This window comes from Panthera pardus, unplaced genomic scaffold, assembly GCF_024362965.1.
Source record: "Panthera pardus isolate Hobbes unplaced genomic scaffold, ASM2436296v1 HiC_scaffold_20, whole genome shotgun sequence".
NCBI lineage: Eukaryota > Metazoa > Chordata > Mammalia > Carnivora > Felidae > Panthera > Panthera pardus.
Window position 1 is genome coordinate 67,638,706 of NW_026526766.1, and position 26,164 is coordinate 67,664,869.

The 26,164-nt window shown below is 39.0% G+C and overlaps 1 protein-coding gene across 5 annotated transcripts in view; it reads left to right on the plus strand.

The window, feature by feature from the left end:
- Positions 1-17,204: 17,204 nt before the first annotated feature.
- The window catches only part of ZNF462 (zinc finger protein 462), a 139,753-nt gene continuing 130,793 nt past the window's right edge, over positions 17,205-26,164 (plus strand). The window contains exons 1-2 of one of the 5 annotated variants that reach the window (XM_053908154.1): positions 17,258-17,276; positions 20,230-20,426. The gene's annotated coding sequence lies outside the window, so the exon portion shown is untranslated. Of the gene's footprint in view, positions 17,277-19,588; positions 20,427-26,164 lie in introns of those variants that run through there. The other 4 variants (XM_053908155.1, XR_008424295.1, XR_008424294.1 and 1 more) reach the window with 4 other exon arrangements.

Consider the following 26,164-nt stretch of genomic DNA (forward strand, 5'->3'; position numbering starts at 1 on the left):
ATGAATGAATGATCAAACAACTGAATATTTAGTTCATCTCAAAATGCAGATCTGCAATCTTTCAATGAAAATTTCAAGTACAAGTGCTTGACAATATCTGCTTGAGCAAACCATGCTTCCTTGGAGCCCAAATAAGAAAAGCCAATGATAAGGATTACAATTTACTTATCTCTAACCTTAGCCTTTTAAGAACACAACATTTGTTGAGCATCCACTATAGGCCATTATGTTTTCCTACATAATCTCTTTTGATCTGTTAACTCATCTGTGGAGTAAGTATTATTTTACCTAATTTGTAGGTAAAGAAACGGAGTCTCTGAGAACTTAAAAATACTCAAGTCATACAACTATTAGGTGGTGTATACTTAGGCTTGAACCTCAGTCTGTTTCATCCAAATAGTAAGCTGTCCCTTTTAAAATATTTTTAACTGCAAAAGCACACGATACGTGCATATTTTGAAAAATCTGAAGTTAGCAATACACAGACCAAAATACTACAGTTCCTTTATAGCTATTCCCCACCCCTGCCAATCTCTGCATTAAGATGCTCCAACCTATAGGGGCGCCTGAGCGACCCACTTTGGCTCAGGTCATGATCTCACTGTGAGTTTGAGCCCCACGTCGGTCTCTGTGCTGACAGCTCAGAGCCTGGAGCCTGCTTCTGATTCTGTGTCTCCTTCTCTCTCTGCCCCTCCCCCACTCATGCTCTGTCTTTCTCTGTCTCAGAAATAAATAAACATAAAAATAAATAAAAATAAAATTTTTAAAAAAAGATGCTCCAACCTCTAGAGGCAACTAGGTGGTTGAGTGGGTTAAGTGTCCAACTTCAACTCGGGTCATGATCTCATGGTTCTTGAGTTCGAGCCCTACATTGGGCTCTGTGCTGACAGCTCAGAGCCTGGATCCTGCTTTAGATTCTGTGTCTTCCTCACTCTCTGCCTCTCCCCTGCTCGTGCTCTGTCTCCCTCTCTCTCCAAAAATGAATAAACATTAAAAAAATTTTTTTAATTAAAAAAAAAATAAAAAGATGGCCCAACCTATAATAAATCACTTGTAAAAGCATCCTTTTAGATACTGTTCTATGCACTTGCATACTTACATGATATAATATATAAACATAACATTTATAATATAATATGTAATATAAAAATGTAGCATTAACAAAATAAATACAATTTTTAATGTAATAATATATTTTGAAGATCCTGCCAAGTCAATACAAATAGGTCTATCTTAATTGTAATGAAAGCATAAAAATTTGTAATAGTTTAAATTTATATGCTATAATTTATAAAATAATTCCACTATTGTTGGGTATTTAAGTAGCTGAAGATTTTCTCTGGTAAGAAATAATACTATAACAAGCACATATGTACACATATGCAAATATTTCTATAAGATGAATTCTTAGAAATATAGTTTTGGGGGCCACCTGGGGGTGCTCAGCCAGGTGAGCATCCGACTCTTGATTTTGGCTCAGGTAGTGATCTCACAGTTGTGGGATCAAGCCCCGTGCTGGGCTCTGTGCTCCTACTTGGGATTCTCTCTCCCCCTTTCTATCTCTGCCCCATACCTGCTCATGATCTCTCTCTCTCTCTCTCTTTCAAAATAAATAAATAAATGTTAAAAAAAATAGGAAATATAGTTTTTGGGTCAGAAAGCTATGAATAGTTTAAATTTTGATAGCTATCACCCCATTGTCCACCAAACCCTACTGTACAGATTTACATTTCTACAAACTCAGTACTTGTATATCCATGTCAACACTGGATAGTATCGATTTTTAAAAGATATTTGACAATCTGATGAATGAAATTCTTTTTTTTTTTTAACTTTTTAATGTTTGTTTATTTTTCAGAGAGAGAGAGAAAGACAGAGAGAGAGACAGAGCGTGAGCAGGGGAAGGGACAGAGAGAGAGAGAGAGGGAGACACAGAATCCAAAGCAGGCTCCAGGCGCTGGTTGTCAGCACAGAGCCCAACGCAGGGCTCGAACTCACCAACTGTGAGATCATGACCTGAGCTGAAGTCAGATGCTTAACCCCATGAGCCACCCAGCTGCCCTTGAAATTCTTATGATTATTAATGTTTCACTTCCATGATTATTAGAGATGTGATGTCTTTTTAATATGTTTTGCCCATTTTGTATGCCTTCTGCGAATTGCTTGATAGTCCATCCATTTTTAAAATGTAGATTGTCTTTTTCTTATTGAATCATTGAAACTCTTTGCAAATAATATTTATTGTTGTTATATATGTTGCAACTATCTTCTCTAAGTCTTTCATTTGTCTTTTAACTTTCCTCACCTATAAAATTTATTATGTAGATTCACCGGTCAATCTATGACATTTTAGAAAAACTTTTCACAGCCAAGATTATAAAAATATTTCCCCTGGAGTCCCAGTATATTACAGTTTTGTTTTTTCATGTTTGTAATTTTGATCCATCTGGAATTTATTTTTGTACATGGTGTGAGAAAGGAATATAACTACTTCTTCCCAAGTGGAGACATTTTTCCAAAGTTAAATCTAAAATAATTGATTATTTCCAACTGATCTGAAATACTGTATTTATTATATACTAATCCTCCCAGATGCATAGGCTGGCTTTGGATTTTGTATTCTTAATTGTGTTCCATTCTGTATTCTGTTATTTGTATTCTACCCTTGTCACTATATCTGTATAATAAATTTTATGATATATGATGAAGAGTTAGGTTTCATACTAGTCTCATCTTTGGTGATGATAATTTCCTCTTACAGAGGAACTTAAGAATCATTTATCAGGGTGAAAAAGTAAAGGCCATTTTGGTTGAGACTACTATGGATTTGTAGATTATTATATAGAGAACCAACAGTAGTGAGGCTTTTCATGTAAGAATGTGATATGTGTCTCCATTTTCATGTCATAAGTACTTTCAGTAAAAATTTTAAATACAATCCTGTAGGTTTTGCACATTTCATTATTTATTTTAGCTACATTATAGATGTTCTAAAAATTGTCATCTGTGCGATTGGGATCTTCTATCCCCATTGTATTTTCCGAATGGTACGATGACATACAGTGTGAGTCATCTACAAAGTAACCCTCCAGCCACTTCTTTCTTGCTAATTTTATTTGGGGTCTGCAACATGCCCATTCTCAGAGGATGAATCGTGATAAGGTCTAAGCCAGTCAGGGCAGTCTAAATGATTGTGCCTTTACTACATGCTGACTTTCTCTAGCACTCCTGCCACGGAGGCTGGCCATAATATCTATCTAGTATTACACAATGTGTGATAAGAGGAATTCTGATCATGTTTACCCTTTGATACAAGTAAAATCCCTTTTGCTTCTGCCCCCATTCTTTCTTCCAATTTTCAATGCTGATGAGCAGGCATAGCACCTGGTTGGGATAAGCCATATGTGGCCATGAGACAAAAAGGCAGCATGTTGAGATGATGTAGCAGAAAGATGAAGTGTCTAGGTCCGTGAAAACGTTACCAAACCACTGGACATACCAATGAACTGTTTCCTCCTGATTCCTTTGTCAGTAAATACAATTTAAACCTTAATTCAGCATTCTCTAACTAAAGCTGAATGCATCCAAACGTATTTAGATGTTACTGGCATATGGGAAAATTAATAGATTTTTGTATGTTTCCCTTGTCCTCAGTTCCCTTCTTGAACTCTGAGTTTTATTCATTTTGAAGAGCATTGTTTGAGAGTTTCTAATTTGCATTTACAAATAATAACCATTTGGTCTCAATCTTTCTAATGTTTATTCTTACAATTTCTTGAAGTATCTTGAAGGCCAAGACCTCAGTGAAATGTTGAATTGTGTCAGTGAATAACAGGTATTTTCCTTGTTAATTCTGGACCTTGATGGCAATGCTTCCAATATTTCAGTAGTAAGTTTTGCTGTGATTTCCTGGTAGATAGCCTGATAATGAAAAAAGTATTCTTCTAGTATGAATTACTGAAAATTCAATTGTTTTATTTTGTTTTGTTTGTAATCAGAAATGGATATTAAATTTTATTAACAACTTGCTTTGGCATCTATCAAGATGATCATGGTAATTCTACTGTGTTCAGTTAATGTAATGAGCTACCTCAATAGATTTCCTGGTTTTGAGCATCCTTGCTTTTCTGGGATAACCTTATTTAGTCATGGTGAGTTATTTCTTTGATACACTGTTGAATTTTCACGTGAAATATGTTGTACAGAAGTTTTGCATTTATATTTATAAGTAATATTGATACAAAGTTTTGTTTCTGTATTTGGTTTGCTTTTGTTGGATTGTGGGGTTATACAGTAACACTAGACACAAAGAATGAGTATAAAATCTTTAAATAGCACAGGACTTAAACTGTGATGTCTAAAACTTTCTGTATTCTTTAAATTTTTCCATGATATACCTATTACTTTATAATAAAAAAATTTAAAGATAAATTACTTTATAATAAAAAATTTAAAGATACATACATACATACATACATACATACACATATTTTACAAACAGGAATTATCATTTCTATAAGGTATAATGGTTTACCTAGTGCCTCTGCTGTGGGAGTTGGGAATTTAACTATGCTTTCTGTTTTTTCTGTGGTAATTGGTTTATTTTTCTTTTCCTCTTTCTTTCTCTTGAGTCAATTTTCATTATTATATAGATTTTTGGAAAAATATCCTTTTCACCTAAGAAATTCAATTTTATTGATATAATACTCTCATAACTTTTTAGTCTCCTCTGTAGTTATGTTTCTTTCCTTATCTTAATATTATATATTTGTGTTTTTTATTAGATTTATCTGATTTTTCTGTTGATAGCATAAGTGATAAAGTTTACTTCTTAATTTTCATAGACTTCTGTTTTTAGCACTCAATAGATTCTACTTAAAAACAGTTGGGGGGAGGATTTTTATATCCTTTGATTCAAAGTGTTTGTGTATTTTAAATATGTTCTGCTTCTAATTAATATATTTGAGGATATTAATTTTTATTTGATTAAAATTGGGTCACATCACGTAAGTTTTCATATGTAGTGTTCTCAGTGTTGTTTATATTTAATAGTCTGTGATTTCAGCTTGATTTTATTTTTAACCAAAGATTATTATGAACGGTATTTTAAAGTTTTTCAGTATAGTGTGTGTGTGTGTGTGTGTGTGTGTGTGTGTGTGTGTGTTTCTGTTCTTTGGCAGTTAATTTATAGTTTTCTTGCACTTCAATTTGTATTCTGCTTTCAGTACTTACTGAGATTATAGAGCTTTTCATAAGAGACTCTGAAAAACTGAGAACAAACTGAGGGTTGATGGGGGGTGGGAGGGAGAGGAGGGTGGGTGATGGGTATTGAGGAGGGCACCTTTTGGGATGAGCACTGGGTGTTGTATGGAAACCAATTTGACAATAAATTTCATATATTGAAAAAAAATAAATAAATACTGAAAAAAAAGAAAATTTAAATGTTTCAAGTATCCAACACACACACACACACACACAAAAGAGATTACAGAGCTTTTATTTTTGTGGCTGAATGACTGGTCAATCTTAGTGAATGTTCTGTGGGTACTGAAAAAGAGTATCAGGCACACAGTTCTATACATATATCTGTAATCAAATATAATGAATGTGTTATTCAATTCCTCTACATCCTTTTGTATTTGAGGGCCACTTAATATGTCATTATTTTGTGAGGCATGTCAAAAATCTACAATTATCAGTATAGTTTGGAAACTTCTCCATGTAAATATAACACATTGTACTTCACATATTTAGAAGCTATATCAACAGGTACAAAATGGTGAATTATTCCTTTTACCAATTAAAATGTTTTCTTTTTCATTTTAGTGTTTTTAATCTTGAATTTTATTTCATCTGATATTACTGTATTTTCTCCTCATTCCTTTTTTCCTTTTTGATAGTACTTACCTGATTTCTGGTTGGATACTCCCTTTTATTTCCAAAAATTCCTAGTCATTTGCTTTTATTGGCAACTTATTTAAATAGCTGTTTGCATTTTCTGTTTCTTAGACCATCATGTTGTTCAACACATCTCCTTTTAGAAACTGACAGATTCTGTGATCTTCAGATAAAAAACAGGATATAGAGGAATTGTACAACCCATTTAATCACCTTGAATAAAATTTATGGTTATTTATTTGGTTTAAAGGTATGAGAGTATACCTCAATAGAGACACTTCATCCATTAACATTTATTCTGAAAATTAACATAAATACATTAAATGATTTTATTTGACTTATTTTTATTTCTGAAGTTGTTTGTGTTTCCTATTATGAAATCCTCTTGTTTGTTTATCTTTTCTTCTTTTCGTTTCTTTCACTGCACTGATTTTCTCGTTTCTCATTCCTTCATTAATTTTGAAGTCACTGATCTAACACCTTAACTACTTTCTTAGTGAGATGAAAGAAAGTTGAACAGTGAACCGTCATATAAGATGTTAGAATCCTTAATCTAACTATATTAAGAAAAAGCTGATGTAAAGTTGTGAGGATTGGTAACCCAATAATGTGTCTATAATTTTGTAAAATGATAAAACCATCATTTGGGGTCAAAGGTTGAAAACAATAACCTATGTAAGGAATTTGGACTAAGTTAATATTACATATATGTGTGTAAATTACTACTTATATATGTATAAATTACATATAAATGTATACACATTTGTGTATAAATACAATATACATATTACATTAATGCCTCTGTATATGTATAAATGTATACATATATAAATTATTACATATTATATAAATTTATACATATATAAATTATTACATGTTATATAAATTTATACATATATATAAATTACTACTTCTATATAGGGCGATAGAGAGAAATTCTTCTCCAATAGTAAAACTTAAACAGTATTGAGATCTTTTCCAGTTTAAAGGGATAAACCTGATAATAAAAGAATAAATAAGAACCAAGAATAAAACTGACCCATGTTTGCTAAAGTAGACAGATAAATGGAAATAAATGGGGAGTACAGAAAGTTACATACAAAACTATAGTGTGTGATGAATGTAACCTTTCAATTACGTGGGCAAAGAAAAAGTGTTTAGCAATGCTGTGGCAATTAGTTAATAATTTGGGAAACAGTTGTTTGATTCCTACCTCATCATATACTAAAATAAATACTACACAGATTGTACAACTAAATGTGAAAATGAAAATCTTGAAATTTGAGGGAAAAAAACACCCATGTAGGTAAATAGTTGTCCTATTAGGAGTTTTGAAGACTTTTCTAATATTATACCAATGATAGAAAGCCTAAAAAAAATGAGTGATAAATTTGAACACAAAATATTTTAACTTCAATATATTAAAAAGCAGTATTATCAAAGTTAAAATAAAAAAAACTAAGAAAAATATTTTATTCCATATTATAAGGGGTTAATATCCTCAATGTATAAAGTGACATCACAAGTCATTGTAAAGACATAGACACACAATCATAACAATAAAAAATAAGCAAAGGATATAAGTTATTGAATCACAAAGGGAAAAATACAGAGGGAAGAGTTAATAGCAGTTCTTTCTGTATTTTCAGACTAGATATTATCTTATTTTTTCTTTCCTTTAACTTTACTGTATTTGCTAAGCTTGCTACAACACATACCACTTTTATAATCAGGAAATATAAATATAGATATATCAAGAAATATATAGATATACATTATGCAAAAAAACAAAAAACATATAACTATGTTATATTGGGAGTTTAATACTTTACTATGAGGAATGATGGTGCTATCTGGAATCAGAATTCCTGAGTTCAAGTCCCAGGACTCATTGAATGATTTTCAGTGAGTCACTGAATTACTTTGAGCCTTGGCTTCTCCAAATATAAAAACAAAAGAAATAAACTTCCTGTCATAAATTGTTGTGAGGAATAGATTTTTAAAATGTATGTGATAAATGCTTTGTGAGGATCATTTACAGATGTCAGACATTCCCATTGCTAATCCAGTGTGATAAGGCTTTTCCCAACCTCCAGACAAGTACCTTCTCTGTGCATCTTCTCTTATAAGTACCATATCCCTGGAGCACCTAGCTGGCATGACTCTAGATCTCAGGGTCGTGAGTTCGAGTCCCATGCTGAGGGTAGAGATTACTTAAATAAATAAATAAATTACACACACACACACACACACACACACACACACACACACACTATACATATATGTTTAAACACCATATCCCTTTGCCTGATGAGGGCTTAGGTTCCTGAGTTGCTGAGGTGACAGCTGGACATGTCTTGGATTTTGCAACCTCCTCAGTGAATGGGACAGGAGCATCTTCTAGGGCCTGGCTACGGTTCTAAGCAGATGAAACACTAATAACAATCACTGTTGCTTTTCTTTTTCCATGTCATATGCTTTGCCATTCAGTTCTAGTATCCACAGAGCTAATTCAATTACCAAATCGATACTATAATTTCATGTTTATGACCTTTAAAAAGTCTCTACTAGTTTCAAATTCAGTCCTCTGCCATAAGTCAGATGAGCACACTGGCCAATCTCCTTTTTCAGCAATAGGAATAAGTCCTTTATGAATGCTGCATGATACAGAGGGAATGAAAAAGGATCAGAAGAATCAACTTTTCTTTCATATGATCCCTGATATGCAGAACAGTGCTGATTCTCCATTTATATCTCTATGCAAAAAAAAAAAAAAGCAAAATTACAATTTTCCAGGTGAAAAGTCTTATGCCTCCTTATCTATTTTTTTTTTCTTTCTGATTCTAAGCCTATAAAAACCCTTTTAGATTGAAAGATGAGAAGGAAAAATGAAGAAAAACCCTAAACATTCTCAAGGAACAGAAGATGTTGATATATGGATAACATAATTAACTTCTCTGCTAATCCTCTGAGATTACAAAGAAGATGAAATGGACTGAAAGTCATCAAAATAATTTAGAGAAAGTATAAAAATTATTTATTGGTTGACTAAGCTGTTAATTACTGTTGGTTGTATAAAAGTATAAAATCTCATTTCTGGGAAAACTTATGAAGGAAAGGAAGGAGAAAGAGAGGCAGAGAAGAAGGGACAGAGAAAAGAAGAAAACTGACTTTTAAGTTCAATGCCAATTCCAGGAAATCTCTTTTGCTAGCATAGGCAAATCGGATGTACTAGAAAGTACCATGAAGAGGAATTGAGTAGGTGTGGATCTTCAATAACTTTGGTATATAATCCTGGGCATTTTTTCGTGAGACTGTTTTCTCATCTGGACTAGATCAGTGGTTTTCATACAGTGCTCCAGCAGAACATTGCTGATCCAGAAGGTAGACCGGTGAACAGTAGTAGTCTCTATACAATGTACAAAAAAAAAAAAAAAAAAAAAAAATGAAGGGAAATAAAGTTCCCCCTTTGCTGCAGTTTATTTATTTATATTTACTATAACAGTTCCCATACTGTATGAATTTTTCTGAACATATACAATTGTTTCTTGGATTGAAATATCAATAAAGAAAATTTTCTTGATTTTAAGATTTTCTCTTCCATTTTTAAAAATCCTTTGGCATTACTGCCACATGTCTGGTAGCTGAGTTCTAGCAAATAAAGTGAACTAACAAGCAGCAATAGTAATAGGAGAACTTAGGTACAATTAATCTACTTGGGTTTTTTGTTTTTAATTATTGATTTTTTTATTAAAAAATTTTTTTTAATGTTTATTTATTTTTGAGACAGAGAGAGACAGAGCATGAACGGTGGAGAGTCCGAGAGAGAGGGAGACACAGAATCCAAAGCAGGCTCCAGGCTCTGAGCAGTCAGCACAGAGCCCGACACAGGGCTTGAACTCACGGACTGTGAGATCATGACCTGAGCTGATGTCAGATGCTTAACCGATTGAGCCACCCAGGCGCCCCAATTATTGTTGATTTTTAAATTTGTTTAAATAGTAATGGATTGGTTTTCGTCAGGGCTGCATATTTTGATATTGAATTTCTAGACTAGAGACCTGTCTTTTGACTCCAAATTTAGAGGTTTTCCTTCATTTTTGCCATGTAACAGTGAAGCTCTGAGGAATTGGAGCATATTAGCTTATACTTAACAACTCCCATGTTCTTTATATACATTTAAAAAAATCTTCATAGCAATCTTATACATATTTAATTGTTCTTCTTTTACAGATGTAGAAACTAATGTCTGGAGTCCAAGATCATCACTATTAAGAGCAGGAGCTGGAAACCAGTGAGTCTATGTGCATTGCTGGATTTGGTTTTTTTATTCTGAACGTTAAATCAATAAATACTCAGATAAAGCATGCTCCTTGGAATGAGCAGATTTTCAGGATAAACATTAGAAGGATACTAAAAAGTAAAGTTGTTCTGCATTTTAGACACTTAAAAACATAGCTTTTGTGAAACATTGTTCTTAGCAACTTGCTGAGAAATCAAACCTCCACTTTAGTAAATAACAGAGAGTGTGTGTAGATTTCACCTTATGGGGAAGGGGCAACTAATATGAAATCTACAAGGGGTCAGTCAAGGGTTAGTGGTTAGTGGATGAAAAGTGAAGTCAATTTGGTGCTGGCAGTTATACCTAAAATCTGTACTAGATGTATTGAACTCTTAATTAAAAGCTGTTTAGGAAATCAAATTAATATATGCAAGGATTTAAGTGTGTATGTTTTAAAATAATGATTAATAAAAACTTACGATTAAAATGTCTTTTAGACATTAGACAAACATTTGGTCAATCATTATGATATAAGAAATTCTGTGCTGGCAAAATTCACTTGCAAGTTCTCAATTTTTTTTTCTTTTTTTAAATAGCATTTTTTAAATGTTTTTCTTTATTTTTGAGACATAGAGAGAGAGTGTGAATGGGAAAGGGGCAGAGAGAGGGAGACAGAGGATCCGAAGCAGGCTCTATGTTGACAGCAGAAAGCCCCATGAGGGGCTAGAACTCACAAACCATGAGATCATGACCTGAGCCAAAGTTGGAGACTTAACTAACTGACTGAGTCACCCAGGTGCCCCTCAATTTTTTTCTAATGACAAAAAAGATACATTGATTGTAGAAATGTTTAAAAATCTGAGAAGCCACAGTGAAAAAAAAAATATACCCATAATTATATCACCTAGAAAAATTACATCACTTGGAAAAAACTATTAACACTTTCATTGTACTTTCCTAATTATTTTTCAATGCCTCACTACACACACACACACACACACACACACGTACAAATGTGGAATAATGCTACATCTATTGTTTTGAAATCTGGTTTTCCCTTATCAAAGATCATGTAAATATTTCAATGTTATTAATATTAATTATATTAATATTTCTTATAGAATTTGATAGCTATATATATGTTTTCTGTTACATAAGTGAACATATTTTCTTTAAACAATCACTTTTTGAGTATTAATGCCACAATAAGCCTCCTTGTATATAAATTTTTGATGATAGTCATGAATGGTTAGGTCAATTTCTAAAAGTTAAATTTCTGGGTTAAAGACTTTTAATATATCCAGAAAGATTGAAACTTGTCATAGTCCCACCGAGAACTAGAGGATCTATTTTTCCATATTCTCAACAACTGGGAATTCTATATACTCTTCACAATTAGTAAATGTAAATACACACACACACACACACACACACACACACACAGTATATGTATTTCTGCCAACTTGTAGGTATAAAAGAATATCACTGCTTTCATTTTCATAACTGATGAAGTCGAATTTCATTCATATTAGCCACTAGTGACTTTATTTGATAATATTTGGTAATATTTTGAGATTTAGTGGAATTCCAGATTTCAAGATACAAGAGTAGAAGTTAGGAGACCTAAATTTCAGTTTTCTTTACACCATTAGCTTTGGAAGACCTTAGGTTAAATTATTCAATCTCTCTGGTCCTAAATTTCCTTTTGTATGTAAAATTTACTCAAAATACCCACTCAGATCTTCCAATTGTCCTTGTGAAAGCAAATTGTATTACTTTTATGAATTACTGTATCACTATTTTATTAACAATATTAATTACCTCTTTGCAACACATTTATAATTACCAGACGCATAAAAGGAGGTTCTATCATTCAACTTTAAAATGTTTTTAGGGGCACCTGGGCGGCTCTGTCAGTTAAGCGTCTGACTCTTGATCTGGGCTCAGGTCATGATCTCACACAGGTCATGATCCCACGGGAGCCCCTACATTGGGCTCTGTGCTGACAGTGTGGAGCCCGCTTGGGATTCTGTCTGTCTGTTTGTCTCTCTCTCCCCCTTTCCTGCTTGCACTCTCTTTCTTTCAAAAATAAATAAATTAAAGGGGCGCCTGGGTGGCTTAGTCAGTTAAGCGTCCGACTTTGGCTCAGGTCATGATCTCAGGTCTGTGAGTTCGAGCCCCGTGTCGGGCTCTGTGCTGACAGCTCAGAGCCTGGAGCCTGCTTCAGATTCTGTGTCTCCCTCTCTCTCTGACCCTCTCCCGTTCATGCTCTGTCTCTCTCTGTCTCAAAAAATAAATAAACATTAAAAAAAAATTTAAAAATAAATAAATTAAAAAAATGTTTTTAAATACTGAAGCGCCTGGGTGGCTCAATTGTTTAAGTGGCCAACTTCAGCTCAGGTCAAAATCTCAGGGTTCGTGTGTTCGAGCCCTGCATCAGGCTCTCCCCTGTAATCACAGAGCCAGCTTTGGATCCTTTGTCCTCTCTCTCTGCCCTCCCCCTGCTTGCAAGAGTAAATAAAAACATTAAAAAAAGAATATCCTTAAAAAAAATTTTTTTAAATACTTAAACAGCTAATTGACAATTCAATTCAAGCAAACCAGTCAACTCCATAGCAGTATATGTGTGTGTATATATGTATATACACATATGTATATGTGGTTTATATATAATTGTACAACATATAGCTTATATATAAGGTCTACATTTTCTAAATTTTTTATGAGAAGTCATTTTAATATTGGCACATTGGTATATTTCCTTTCAAGGTGATTTGCATGAGTGTGTGTGTTTTATCAAAAAATAATCAGTGATCATAATTTTGTATCTAGGCCTTTCACCTAGCAGGAGGTCATTTTTCTATTTAATTACAAAATCTTACTAACAATTTTAAGCTGCCTAACACATCATAGTGGGGATATATTCTTATTTACTTTACCATTCCTCTTTTCTTAATGACAAATTATTTCAGTTACTTACTTTACCTGTACTTTTTTTTTTTTTTTTTTTTTTGGTATACATTTTTTTCTACATTTCTGAATGATTCCCTAGGGTGGATTCTAAAAGGAGGAATAAAGAGGACAAAAAATGTGATCATTTTAGGACTTTAAATATATATTGTTAATTGTGCTAAAACGACTTTTACTAATTTTTAATTCCTACCAGTAATATAAAATAGGAGGGCTTAACTTGGGGGTATACTGGCCACCACTAGACCACACGATCTTTTATTTTTCACTTTTTAAATTATAAAAGTGATTCATGTTTGTACACACAAAAATAGCTCAAACAACATTTTCTTTTCCATTTCTCTCACCCTTTGCCATTAACAGTTTGGCATGTATACTATCAGACGTTTTAATCCAAAAATTTTTTTGTTACTTTAATTTTAATAATATATTTACTTTGAAATGTACTAAAAATGTATGTAAAAAATAGCCTATTAGACCTGTGGTATCGTGGGTATTATTGCTTTTGAGAACGCAAAATTATTTTTAAAGTTGATTTAAAAATAATATATACTAAGTAAATAACATGGCAACAAGTCAAAAAAAGTCTTGAAAGTGATATGAGAATGACAACTTTAGGGAAATGCCATAGAGGCATAGCTTCTAGAGCTGATTGCCTCTGACCAACTCTGTGGTCCGACCAAGTCATGTCCCCTCTCTGAGCTTTAGTTTCAGTGCAAGTAGCAGGAATCTGGAAATACTGGTCTTTCTGCTAGAAAGGGATGCCTCAACAAGTGGGCAATCTTTCAGTTGAATCTTTCTTCTTAATTTTGGTTAATATAATCATAGTTGAGCTAAGGTTGCTCTCTTTCCTAAAACGATCTTCTCTATTTGGGCCCCTGGGTGGCTCAGTCATTTCAGCGTCTGGTCATGATCTCTGCTCAGGTCATGATCTCATGGTTCCTGAGCTCCAGCCCTGTCAGTCTCTGCAATGACTGTGCCAAGCCTGCTTGGGATTCTTTCTTTCCCTCTCCCCTACTCAAGTGCCCTCTCTCTCTCTCTCTCTCTCAATAAACAATAAAAAAAATCTTCTCTATTAAGAAATTTATGTAAAATTATGAGTTAGGCAGGACATTGGCTTTCTTTTTTTTTTAATGTTTATTTATTTTGAGAGAGAGAGAGAGAGAGAGAGAGAGAGAGAGAGAGAGAGAGGGAGAATTTTAAGCAGGCTCCATGCTCAGCACAGAGCCTGATCTGGGGCTCGATCCTGTGACTGTGGACATCATGACCTGAGCTGCAATCAAGAGTTGGACACTTAACCAACTGAGTCACCCAGATGTCCCAACATTGGCTTTATTTCTAAAAATTTTTTTCCTCTCTCTTTTTAAAAGTTTATTTATTTATTTATTTTGAGAGAGAGAGAGAGGGAGGGAGAGAGCGCAAGCAGGTAAGGGGCAGAGAGAGAGAGAGAGAGAGAGAGAGAGAGAGAGGGAGAGAGAGTCCCAAGCAGACTCTGCTCTATCAGAGCTCTGATAGAGCAGAGCCTGACATGGGGTTAGATCTCACAAACCGTGAGATCTCACAAAGCTGAGCCAAAATCAAGAGTCAGATGCTTAATCAACTGAGCCACCCAGGTGCCCCAGGGCATTGACTTTCAAATGAATGCCCAAATTTTATTTTAACAAAATATTACTTCTCAATAACTCCATAGTAGGAACAGAAATGCTCAAGTTAATCATAGTCTCTCCAAGTTGGCTAAATTCCTGTATTGTTTTTGAGAAAGTAAAATAAAAAACCAAAACTAACTAGAGTTCGATAACCAAGTAGTGTAATTTTAAAGCCAGTGGTTCAACAAGTAGATCATGCATTGCAATTCTAACCTGTCTTCTCTTGATCGTCTTTACATCCCTAACATTCAGCTCTGTGTATAGCATATTGTAGCTGGTAAACTGAAAGATACTACACATGAATGTTTCATATTACAGTAACTAGTTTGATAGAACTGTAAATGTAACTTGTACCTATGGGAGAGAGACTTTTTTGGAGGGAATTTTAGAACATTGCTATTGAAACATCCTCTTTGGTATCCAAAGGTATACATAGACAGATTTATATGCATTAAGTTTAATATGTTATTGCCATTTCTCTCCCTTTGAGAGCTGTTCAGAATTATGACTCACCTACTCTGTGTTCTTATAGTCACTTCTCCTTAGGCATGGGCACTAGTTAACTAGTTACATATATCTGAATATGGTTTTATGAGAATATATTGATTTTTCTGTAAGAGATCAGAAAGAAAGTGCTAGGGACTTAACTTTCTAGATGTTTGGAGGGTCCATAATTACTGAATTTGAACTTTTCAAAAAAACTTTAAAGACTGAGCAATTTCCAACAAACGTTAAAGACCTCAAGGATTCAGAATAACCCTTTGAAATCACAAAGTATTTACTTTTATAGTAATTACTCAAATAGTAAGTAAAAGACTATATATACTGTGCTATGTGGAAAAGGAGTTTTACATAGTTTACATAGAAAATAAGTTCAAGAGGTGTGTCATAATATGGTGAAATGTTTAAAGATGGAATAATTAGGACTTCTGAAAAAGCCATATTCATTTGCCCTTTGTTTTGCGAAAATCATCGGCATGAACAGTTTTCCAGCTGGAATTTAGAAAGTGGGGTTATAAACTGGAATTTTTGTGTGTGTGTAGTTTTCAGTAGGGAGAACTTTTCCTTTCTTTTATGATAGAATGTAAATACTGAAACAATGACAGACAAGAGTGAATAACTCTTGTTTCAGTTGAAATTCTATTTTAATGTAGCCTCTGGACCAACTCTTCCTTCTTTCCATGATTCCTTCCTACAGGTGACAGAACGCCCTCCCCACCCCCCGCCCCCCATAAACACTTTTCTCTGAGAGATTTGGGTGCCTTCCTACCCTAAACCTTTAAAACCCAAAATGATTTATAGGCTACCCCTATCCTGCTAGAGGTAGGCATGTAAGTGGATTATATTTGCATGGGTCACTTTGATTGCAGGACTCCACTGTTTCTTGAACTAAAATTGCAAGATTTATTATTCTGTTAATGCTCATAAAGTCACTCTTTCGATGAGCCATAATTTCCCTTTATGAGGAGCCTGTATGCCAGTCACCCATGATAAGGGAGAAGAAAATTCAGACTTCCAACATATTCATATTTCCTTGTGAACATTAATAAAGTCTTGAAATCCCATAGGACTCCGGGGCACAATGGCTTGGAATACAGCAACAAAAGGCAAATTTCACGCAGTCAACATGTCCCTCATATTGTTGGCTGTGTGCAAAACCCAAGCTTTTCCATTTTAATGAAAAAAATTTAGAAATTAACCTTCCTGGTGAAGAAGATACCCCACCAACTAGGCTTGTATTATCTTTGTGAAAATTCTTAAGGAATGACATAACAAGAGGTGCGAACTTTCTCCTGTTATCTTAATGGTCTGCTAATGGCAAAGCATAATTACAGTTACTTAAGTGCCAACTTTATCAAGGTTTTCACTAAAACCTTCAGCCCCAGCGCTTTCCTTGACTGACCTAGCTTTTATTTAATCCAGTTGTTTTACTATCATTTGAAAGAAAGCTGCCCCCAATAACAACAAAAAGCCTAATCCCCAACCATGTTAAATTTCTTTCTGTTATATTTCAGTTAGATAGTTAAGGCACTTGTGACTCCAAAAAAGTCGAAAGAAATTGTTTATGGCATCATTAATTGAAAATTTAGCCTTTCCACATTCAAACAGCAGGGCTTTGCAGGAGTTTTGCAACAGTCGCCTCACGGCTTTGGGAAGTCAATTTGCTTCTAAACCAGAAGATGGTCTTCCAAAGGCTGTCCTGTATTTGGAATGGGAACTTAGCCTTTGTACCTTTCCCCCAATGTACCCACAGGAGAAGCCCGAAAGCCACCCATCGGTCTCTGGATCTCCTCGCTGCCTTTGTCCCTTCTAGACGTGGAGGCTTGGAGAGGAGGTTTAGTTTCCAAGGATTGGAGCGTTTGAAGGGCGGGGCCATCTCCAAGTCCATCTCCCCTTTTTGTCCTCTTCTCCTGGGACGGGAGGGAGGAGCCAGGTCCCCCCACGGCCGGTTCGGGAGCTCTCTGTCTCGGTCGCTGGAGGTGAGTCTGAAAGGGCGGCAGCCCGTTTAATTGTAGCGCAGGTTAATTTCTCGAGTTCACCGCAGTCGGTCAGCCAGCCGCTTCCCGGGTCTTTGCCAAGTGGGTTTATGAGGTCTGAGGCGTGTTGGGGCGCGCTCACATTCTCGCAAAAGGCTCCTCCCCAGGGCTCATTCCCCGACTGCGGGCAGCCCTTCGGTGCCCCAGGAGCCTTGGATTTCCTCTGACCTCGGCCGCTTCCTCCTCCCTCCCCACCGCCTGGTTCCGTGCGCCCCTGCCCCCGGGGAAGGGCGGCCCCCATCTTAGGACTTCCGACCCAAGCCAGCCCAGGAGGTACCTTCACGTCGAGGAAGGTTTTATCACAGCCTCCACAAACGTGCAGTAATAGGGGCTTTCAACCTGAAATACGATTGTTATTTTTCCGGTGCAGGGCTTGACAGAGAAAGTCAGCTTTTTATTAAAGACAAAGAGGTAAATTATCAGCTGGGGCACTGAAGGGACGGCGGAGACCTGGCGCGCTTCCTCTCGTCGCCACGAGGAATTTGTGGGGGAGCGGCTGCTGGCGCTCAGACACCCCTGGGGTCCCGGGGGAGGAGCTCGGGGCAGAAGGACTTCCCCAGGTCCCTCCGGGCACCTGGAAGGAGGGAGTCCTCCCAGTTCTGCACAAAGCCACGGGCATTTCAGTTCTGAGCAGCCTTACCTTCCTCCTCTCTCCTTTCTTCTTTCTCTTCTCTTTTGACTCCAGTCTCCCTTTCGCCTCTGTGCTTTCTCCTCCTTGTTCTCCTCTCCCTACTTTTTCTCGTCCCTCTCCTCGCCCTCCCCCTCCTTTCTTCTCCACCGCACGCGTAGAGTGTCATTTATTTATTTATTTATCACCCCCGCCATCAACACCCTTTTAGGGCTCCCAAGCTTTTCAATGTGAGTGGGAGGAGAAAAGGGCAGGAAGTGTTGACGGCAAGGGGGTGAAATCGTGCCTCTGGGTGAGAGATTCTGCCCCGGAATAAACGATTGGGGAAAATCTTGGAAAATGCGGATTCGGATCTGTTTATGAAAGCCCGCTATCCGATGGGAACCAACTCCGCGCGCGTCTCCTCCTCCCCTTTATTGTATGGGTTTATGGGTATATCTTCCCGGACTGTTGTTTGGAAGGGGGGGGGGGGAGGGAGGTAGTATTAAAGAGGACAATCTGGCCCTGGATCTTCAACACCGCGCCTTCTCCACCGGATGCGCGCTCCCCAATGCAAAGGAATCCAGCAACATCCCCCAATTCAGACGCGGACAAAAGAAACTTTAATTAAGGTCTCTGCCCTGCGCGCTGTGTGTTTCTCTCTCCCAATGCTGGCGATGTCCAACTCGGGGATGCGAGAAATAGAAATGGTACAACCAGCCCGTGCCCTTGAACTTCAATTGCTCCTGACTTGCTGTATTGATTTTTTTTTTTTATAGTGTAGGCACCCCCCCACCATCAAATTAAAGCTTTAGGAGACATTCAACCTGGTGAGGGGTGAGGGGGAACCCATTCCTTTGCAAAAGAGATAGTTCATAACGATTTGGGGAAAATTACACTAAATAAAAATTCAAGGTGTGAAAGCTTCATCTTGGTTCTCTTGTCTTCAACACCATGACACCTTATCATTAGAAGCGCTGATTGTTACTTTCCGAGCCTTTAGATGATCAGCCAGAAAGTGCAAACAACGCGGGGCTGGAGGGTGTAAAGTTATTTAAGTAGGCTTTTTTTTTTTTTTTTTTCCTTTTGGTGCGCCGTCAAAACATTTCACAAGTTAGGAAAATAAAGTGGTGGTTCCGAAGCTCGGAATGATGGGTTCTTTCCCTCCCCCATCCCCCCCTCTCCATATCAGAAAAGAAATAAAATGCACAATGAGCCTTTATTTCGGGGGAGAAGACTTCAAAATACGTGCCAGTAATGGACAATTTGAGCTTTTCACTGGAGATACTCACACCGCAAGCTGGAAAGGGATTAAAAAGCCCCACGTGGTTGATCTGGGTTTAGACTTGCAACCTCTAGTTCCCCATGTATGTTCTTTGCAAAGATTGGCCTCTAGATGGATGCGTGTGAGGGACTCTCTGGGCCCGGGGCTCGGCGCCTCGGGCTGGGCTGATGGTGGGAGAGCTATGAGCGGCCGGGCAGGGTCCTCACTGGGGGCTTCCTCTGCCGGCCAGGGCGGCCGGGCGCCTCCGGGACGCGAGCGCGCACGCCTCAGCCCGGCCGCCGCGCTCCTCGCACCGCCTTCTCCGCAGGTCTTTATTCATCTCATCTCCCTCTTCCCCTTCTCCTCCTCCTTTGCCTCCTTCTCCTCCTCTTCCTCCTCCTCCTCCACCACCACCACCACCACCACCTCCTCCTCCTCCGCCGCCGCCGCCGCCGCCGCCACCTCCTCTTGCATCTCACTGGCCTGGCTCTGTGTTGCTCTGAGTGACAAAGACAATGTCCCAGCCTTAACTTTGCAACCACCTTGCCTCCTTCTGGGGTTCGGCGGGGGGGAGGGGGGATAGCAGCCGCAGCCTCAGCATCTCCTCCAGCTTCTCCTTCTGCTCTTCTCCAGCTCTTGGATAATTCTTTCCTGACCCCCCCCCCCCCCACCAGCTCTTTTCCTCATTTCTTTCTTGCTTTCTTTTTTCTTCCCGTCTCCTGCACGTTGTTGTTGTTATTAGAAAGGCTTCGCGCACCCCCTGGTGCTCCGGCGTTTTGTGTGGCAGGAGAAGATTGTCTTCCTTCTCTCTTTCTGTCTTGCTTTCTCTCTCCCTCTGGTTGCTCATTATTCAGAGAGAGACACAGAGGGAGGGAGAGAGAGAGCGCGCGAGGGAGAGGGAGGAGAGGAGAGAGAAGAGGAGAGAGGGGAGAGAGAGAGAGAGAGAGAGAGAGAGTGAGAGGGAGAGGGAGGGAGGGAGAGAGAGGGAGAGGGAGAGAGAGACGGATATCTCAGGTCATCTGCAGCTGCAGCGAGTCTGAGGAGCCGAGGAAGGCAGGGAAGATGGCGATCCTCCATTGCTGAGACCCGGCAGAAGCACATGAGACTCCCAAACAACTTCCACAACAATAACCCGAGCAGGAAGAGGAGAAAGAGAAAGAGGATAAGGAGGCGGTGGGGCTGGAGAACCCGAAACACCTCCCGGCGCCGGGACGCTTCTTCTGTAAGTTACTGCAATTAACAACCACCTCGGGGTGGTCCGAGTGCTCCGGGGAGGAGAGCGCGGGGCGGTGGAGGCACAAACGCGCTCATTCATTCGGCCAAGGAGGGTTGGTGGAGCGGGGAGGAGAGGAAGTCCCCTGCATGGACTGGCTGTTGGAAGAGAAGAAGCGAGCGAGAAGAGGAGGAGGAGGAGGGGGAGGAGGGAGAGCAGGAGGGGGAGGAGGAAGAAGAGGAGGAGGAGAAGCGAGGGAGGAAGAGGAGGAGGAGAAGGTGGTGGTGGTGGTGGCAGTGGAGGTGGCTGTGCTTTTCCTGCTGGCTGCTCCTTCTGCTGGGGGGAGCGGAGCGCTGTGGCTTAATTAATTTCGTGTAGTTCTATGGAGAGAAGAGAAAATGAAAGATGAGTGAGAAGAGAGCTGGAGGCTTAGGACGGATGCTCCGAGTGTGGGGACAGGAGTAGGGACAGAGAGGGGGGCGGAGGGCGGGAGTCCAGGGGACCAGAGCCGAGAGCCGAGAGCCGGAGGGAGTGAGCGAGGGGCAGAGGAGGGAGCGCTCTGAGCCGCCCCGACCTGAGCGGGTTGACCTCTTTCTTTCTCTGTCCCTCTCCTTCCTTTCCCCCTCTCTGTCTGCCTGTCCCCAAGCCCGATGGCAAAGCCGTGCGGATTGGCACCCCCCCCTTCCTCAGGTATTTGGCTCTCTCCTCTCTCTCTCTCTCTCTCTCCCCGAAGTTGGGATGCGGGGTCGGGATGTGTCGGGGGGTGGCTGCTGCCGCTGCTGGTGCTGCTGGTGAGGAGAGAGGCGAGGCGCGGGGGGCACGGGCCGGGTGGGGGGCGCAGGTTCAGGAGCAGCTGAGGAGCTGTCTCCAGGCTGGGGGTTCAGAAGCGTCTGGTGCAGGAGGACAACGGTTTCTGGAGAGGAGAAGCCATTACACACGCTTGGCTCTCTGAGGAAGGGAGAAAAGAAGGCAGGGGCCTGGGGGTCGCCTCACTCCTGGTGCAGTTCCCAGGGGTCTGCCCTCCTTCCAGGCGCGAGGGGAAGCCGCAGCCGCCCCCCATTGGAGCAGCCCCTCTCTTTCCCTTTCTTTATCTCCCTGTCCTCCATTTGCAAGCTGTCTGCTTTGGTTCCAGTCCAGACTCCAAAACACAAAGCTCCTTCTCACGTTCATTCTCCAGGCTTTTCACCATTCCTGAAGGAACCCTCATTTTCTTTTCATTGTAGCTTCTAACCTACAGAGAGGGAGGGAGGCTGCCTGGAGTTCCTTTTATATTCCTCCTCTACCCAAAGGGGGAAAAAAAAAGTTTTATTTTTAAGCACGCGTCTGGGATGGGAAAAGACCAACCAGTTGGGGCTTTCTCCCAGGGCTCCCGGGGGTTGTGTCTGAGTGTCTGTGTTGGTTGTTTGGTTTGCTTTGGTTTTGTTTCTGGAGGTGGCTTGCAGGTTTTTGGAGGAAGCGACTAGTTTGGTTGAGAGCTGGGAACTGAGTCAGGTAAGCCGTGTCATGTTGTAACTCCACCAGAAAATGGAGGAGAGCGGGTTTCCAGGAGACAAAGCTGAGATGAGAAGTGTTTATAAAATTATGGATGTCTCCATTTTGAAGCTCTGTTGGTGATGGCTGGAGGAGGAGGCTTGCCTGCCTACTCCTTCTTTTCCAGGGTGGAATCTTGTGGTGGTTCCTCACCATCTATTCATTATGCGAGGAAATGAGGGACTTGTAAGGGCTGCTCAGATTTTTCTCCCACCAAAGGAGTGCTTTCACAAGTTATTGAGGCGTTTGTTTCCATTTTCAAGTAAACTTTGGAAATTTTTTTTCTCCTTTTGAGTGGACCTGAAGGGTTTTGACCTCCTTCAGGAAAGGCAAGGCAAAACCTTAGACATTTTCCACCGAGGTCTTCACACAACTTTCGGCTGCTCCAGGTCTCCTGAAAGTCACCAGGAAATGTTATTTCCTCATGGTGAAGATGGTGGTGGCCCTCAGCTGAGATTTCGGAGTTCTGGGGCTTGGTTATCATCATGTTTTGATGCATTGCAAGACTTTATTGTCTGGTGTGGGCTGATTTCTGCAAAAAGGGAAAACAACAGCAACAACAACAACAACAACAACAACAACAACAAATCCTGCAAGATCTCAGAGGAACTGACTCTAGGACTGACTGACACCAGTTTCTCCAGAGTCCACATTTCTCTTCAGGTTGTTCCATTTGTGTCTAAGGCCTTCTTTTAGTTCCTTTGTTTTCCCCCTTCCCTTTCATTCTGCTCTTTTTTTCTGTGTTCTCAAGTACTGTAAGTCTTCAGAAATATCAGATGTCTTCTTAACAATGTCACTATGGAAACAAATTTTTAAGATATTTTGTCTGTTGAGAAAACCTTGTGTCCAGGTATCTTCACCTTTTTAACTGGGAAGAATTTAGTAGTCTTCTAGGAAGACATTTTGTGAGGATGATTTGAAGGAAGGACCCAGTCCTACCCCAGTCCACACACATTGACTGGAGCTCTTCACAGATTAGTTCTAGAGAATGTATGTAATTGATCCAAGTAAAGAACAAAATCCTGAAGTGCTTGAGGAATTTATAAAAGCCAACCATGGAGATGTTGCTTTACCATTAGGTAAGGTAGCCATCTTGAGGATGAGGGAAGATGTTGGGAGAATTTTAGGTGGACTGTTGATGAGATAGGTGAGGAAGCCTCCACATTGGAATGAAACCTTGGAGGAGATTCAGAACCAATTAATATATTGTAAGGAGGCTTGATTGGACCTTGTTTTCAACTAAGGGGAAACATAGAAAGGTACCAGCTTCAACAGAAATAAGGAACACATTTGCGAGCGACTTACACCAGCTCTTTTCTTGCTTTGCTTTCTCATTGTGTGTCAGATTTGTGTGTGTGTGTGTATGTGTGTGTCAAGTTCCTATGTCTCCAGTATTTCTGTGCATATTGAAGTGGTTTTAGATTCCAGATGTAATTATATTCTGTTGAGTAGCTGGTAGCAGTGTCATTCAGTAAAGGCACAGTGCTGTATATGACAACATCACATTTTTCAAACCAAACTGTTGTGTCATTAATTGAGGGTTATTGTTCTTCTGAGGAGTATGAGAGGAAAAGGAGAAATACATGGTTCTTTAGCTGATAATTGTCCATGGTCAATGAAGTAAAACCCTGTTTTTTGCAGACGAAGACGTATGGTTTTCAAGATTTTCAGTTGATGTGTGTGCTCATTTAAAAATACTTCTCTTCAGATCTCTGCTTCTTTATTAAAAACCTGGGCTTCTCCCAGAGCACTTGACAAATCTTACTTTTTGGAATCATGCCTTTTATTAATCAGTTTTGAATGTTGTCTTTTGATACCATTGCTTCTGCTCCTGAGTGGGACGTCATCAACGTTACACTTAAATTTGCTAATGTGTGTGTGTGGATGCTACTCGTTCCAACTCGGAAGCTCCAAGGCAGTGGAATAAAAAGAGTTATTTGGGAAAGTAATTACCAGGTAATTTTGCATCTAATTAACCACGTCTGTGTATGTAAACATAAATACATTGTAGGTTGATCTTGAAGCAAACTTCCATGATATCTTTGTTGTTGTTGTTGCTACCGGGACAGCCGGTTAATTACTTATTTTGGTGTGAAAAAAAATTTGACAAACTGGTTGCTAGTCTAGCACGTAGACTCACCACATGTTTTACTTTGTGACCAAATATTTTGGTGTCTTTACAGATAGTCTTAGAGTTGAGATTTCCTGGAGGGAAAAAATGTGGTATCTAAGAGGCATTTTGGAGTTTGAGAATAATGTTCTAACTGGTTACCTAAGAGACATGTTCATCCCTGATGCGCTTCATCAACATGGGAAGCACCTAATGTTAAAGATTCTTGCATTTTTCTAGGGCTACACGTTCGAAATGGGACAAGTATTTTGGATAAGGCGCTATGAGAGAAATACAGAGTGTCAAATTGAACATTTTTATTTGATGTCAAGGCTCAGAGATTTGTTTTGTTTTGTTTTGTTTTTGAGGCATCAAGTTGATGAGGCTTGTTATGCAAATTTTTTCCATGGCTCTAATATATCATAAAGAGAAATCATTCTGGAGAAATATGTGAGCTGTGAGGCACGTTGCCGTAGAAAAGATGCTCGTTGGATCTTTGTATTCCACAATTTTTCTCATGTTAGATTTATGTCCATCTAATTTATTGACCACATTCCCTGAGGACATGTTTTTTTCCATACCCCTTGGAGTTGGAAAGAACTTTGAGATAAGAAAGAAAAAATATATATGCACATACACATATGTATCTGTGTGTGTGTGTGTGTGTGTGTGTGTGTGTGTGTATCTTTCTTTCTAATGAGTCTTCTGGAAGACAGTAGGGGAAAAGAAAGCCAACCCTACTAATGGACTTTAGAGTCTTTGTGGTCAGTTTTCCTGAAAGAAAATAATGGCAAAATTGCCTTGGGAAGAGTTCTGCTTTCTGTATGTTGGAGTTTAATAGAGTCTAGTCTGTCTTGAATTCTTTCCTGGTGTTGAGAGTTCTTGGTTAAGGTAACCTTACTCATCTTCTTTGTGCTGTATGCCTTTATCAGACTTAGCGCTCACTGCCTCCTGGGACAGAACATGGACAAAGCTGTATTGAACGTTTCACGTTGAAAACTGGAGAACAGAGGTGCTATTTCACACTGCCACACTCACAAATTAGGAAATAATATAAAGAATGCATTCAGATTGCAAAGGATCTGACATGGGTACATGATTGGATGATTGGTATGTGGAAATTAAGGAAATTCAAAAGAGGGGGAGGAAAATATTTCCAGGGTCTATCATTAGTGATAGTGAACTGGAAAAAAAGTCAGCCTATGTGTGTGTGTGTGTGTGTGTGTGTATAAGTGTGAAGGCAAGTATCTTTTGAGGTTCACATACTTAAGAAGTTGGTGGCTTTGAGAGAAACATTAGCTGGCGTTGGTGACCTATTAATTGATTATGAGAAAATAGAGAGGAGAATAGATAATGCTAGGAGAAAATTCCTTTTGTGTGATATGCCAAGACATCTGGCAGATGTTATGTTGGGCCCTAAGGAATGGACAGTTTAATTTTAGCCCTAGCAAGGAAATGGGAAGTTCTGAGCTCTTTTAATAGCACAAGCCTTAGTTTGGGGAAGGTTGCTTAAAAAAATAGGAAAGGAAAAGAAAAGAGGCATTTATTGTAATATTGAAGAATTCCAGGGAGCACCCAGATTAAGCTGAAGTTTGGGAGCGATGGACAAAAGTACTTTTCCCTAAGTAGAGATTAATATAAAAATCATTTAAAAGTTGGCTAACAGGTACACTGTAAATGGTGAATATTAAGAACGTCTAATTGAGAAGCTAGTTGTTTTGTGCCTCAGAGAGATCATCTATTTCAGATCTCCCCTTCCCCCTGCATTTTATCGAAGAGGAAACTGGCACAGAGACGTGCAGTGACTTGCCCAAGGTCAGAAGGTTCAGTTGTAACAAAGCCAGGCCCAGAACTCAGGTCGGCTGACTCCCAACCCAGTGCCCTTTCCACCACCCCCCTGCATATGATTGTAGCGGTTTGTGAAACACCAGCTCTCCTCTCCAGAGTGAAAGCCTCTGTGAGAAACTCTGTAATCAAACCCTAGTGGGGCAGGAGTATTGGTTTTTTTGTCAGTTGAATTTAACATGTTGGGGCTGAGCATGGTTTCATTCATAGAAGTAATACACTCCAGAGACCAATTTTGTTCATGGGACTTGCAGTCGAGTCG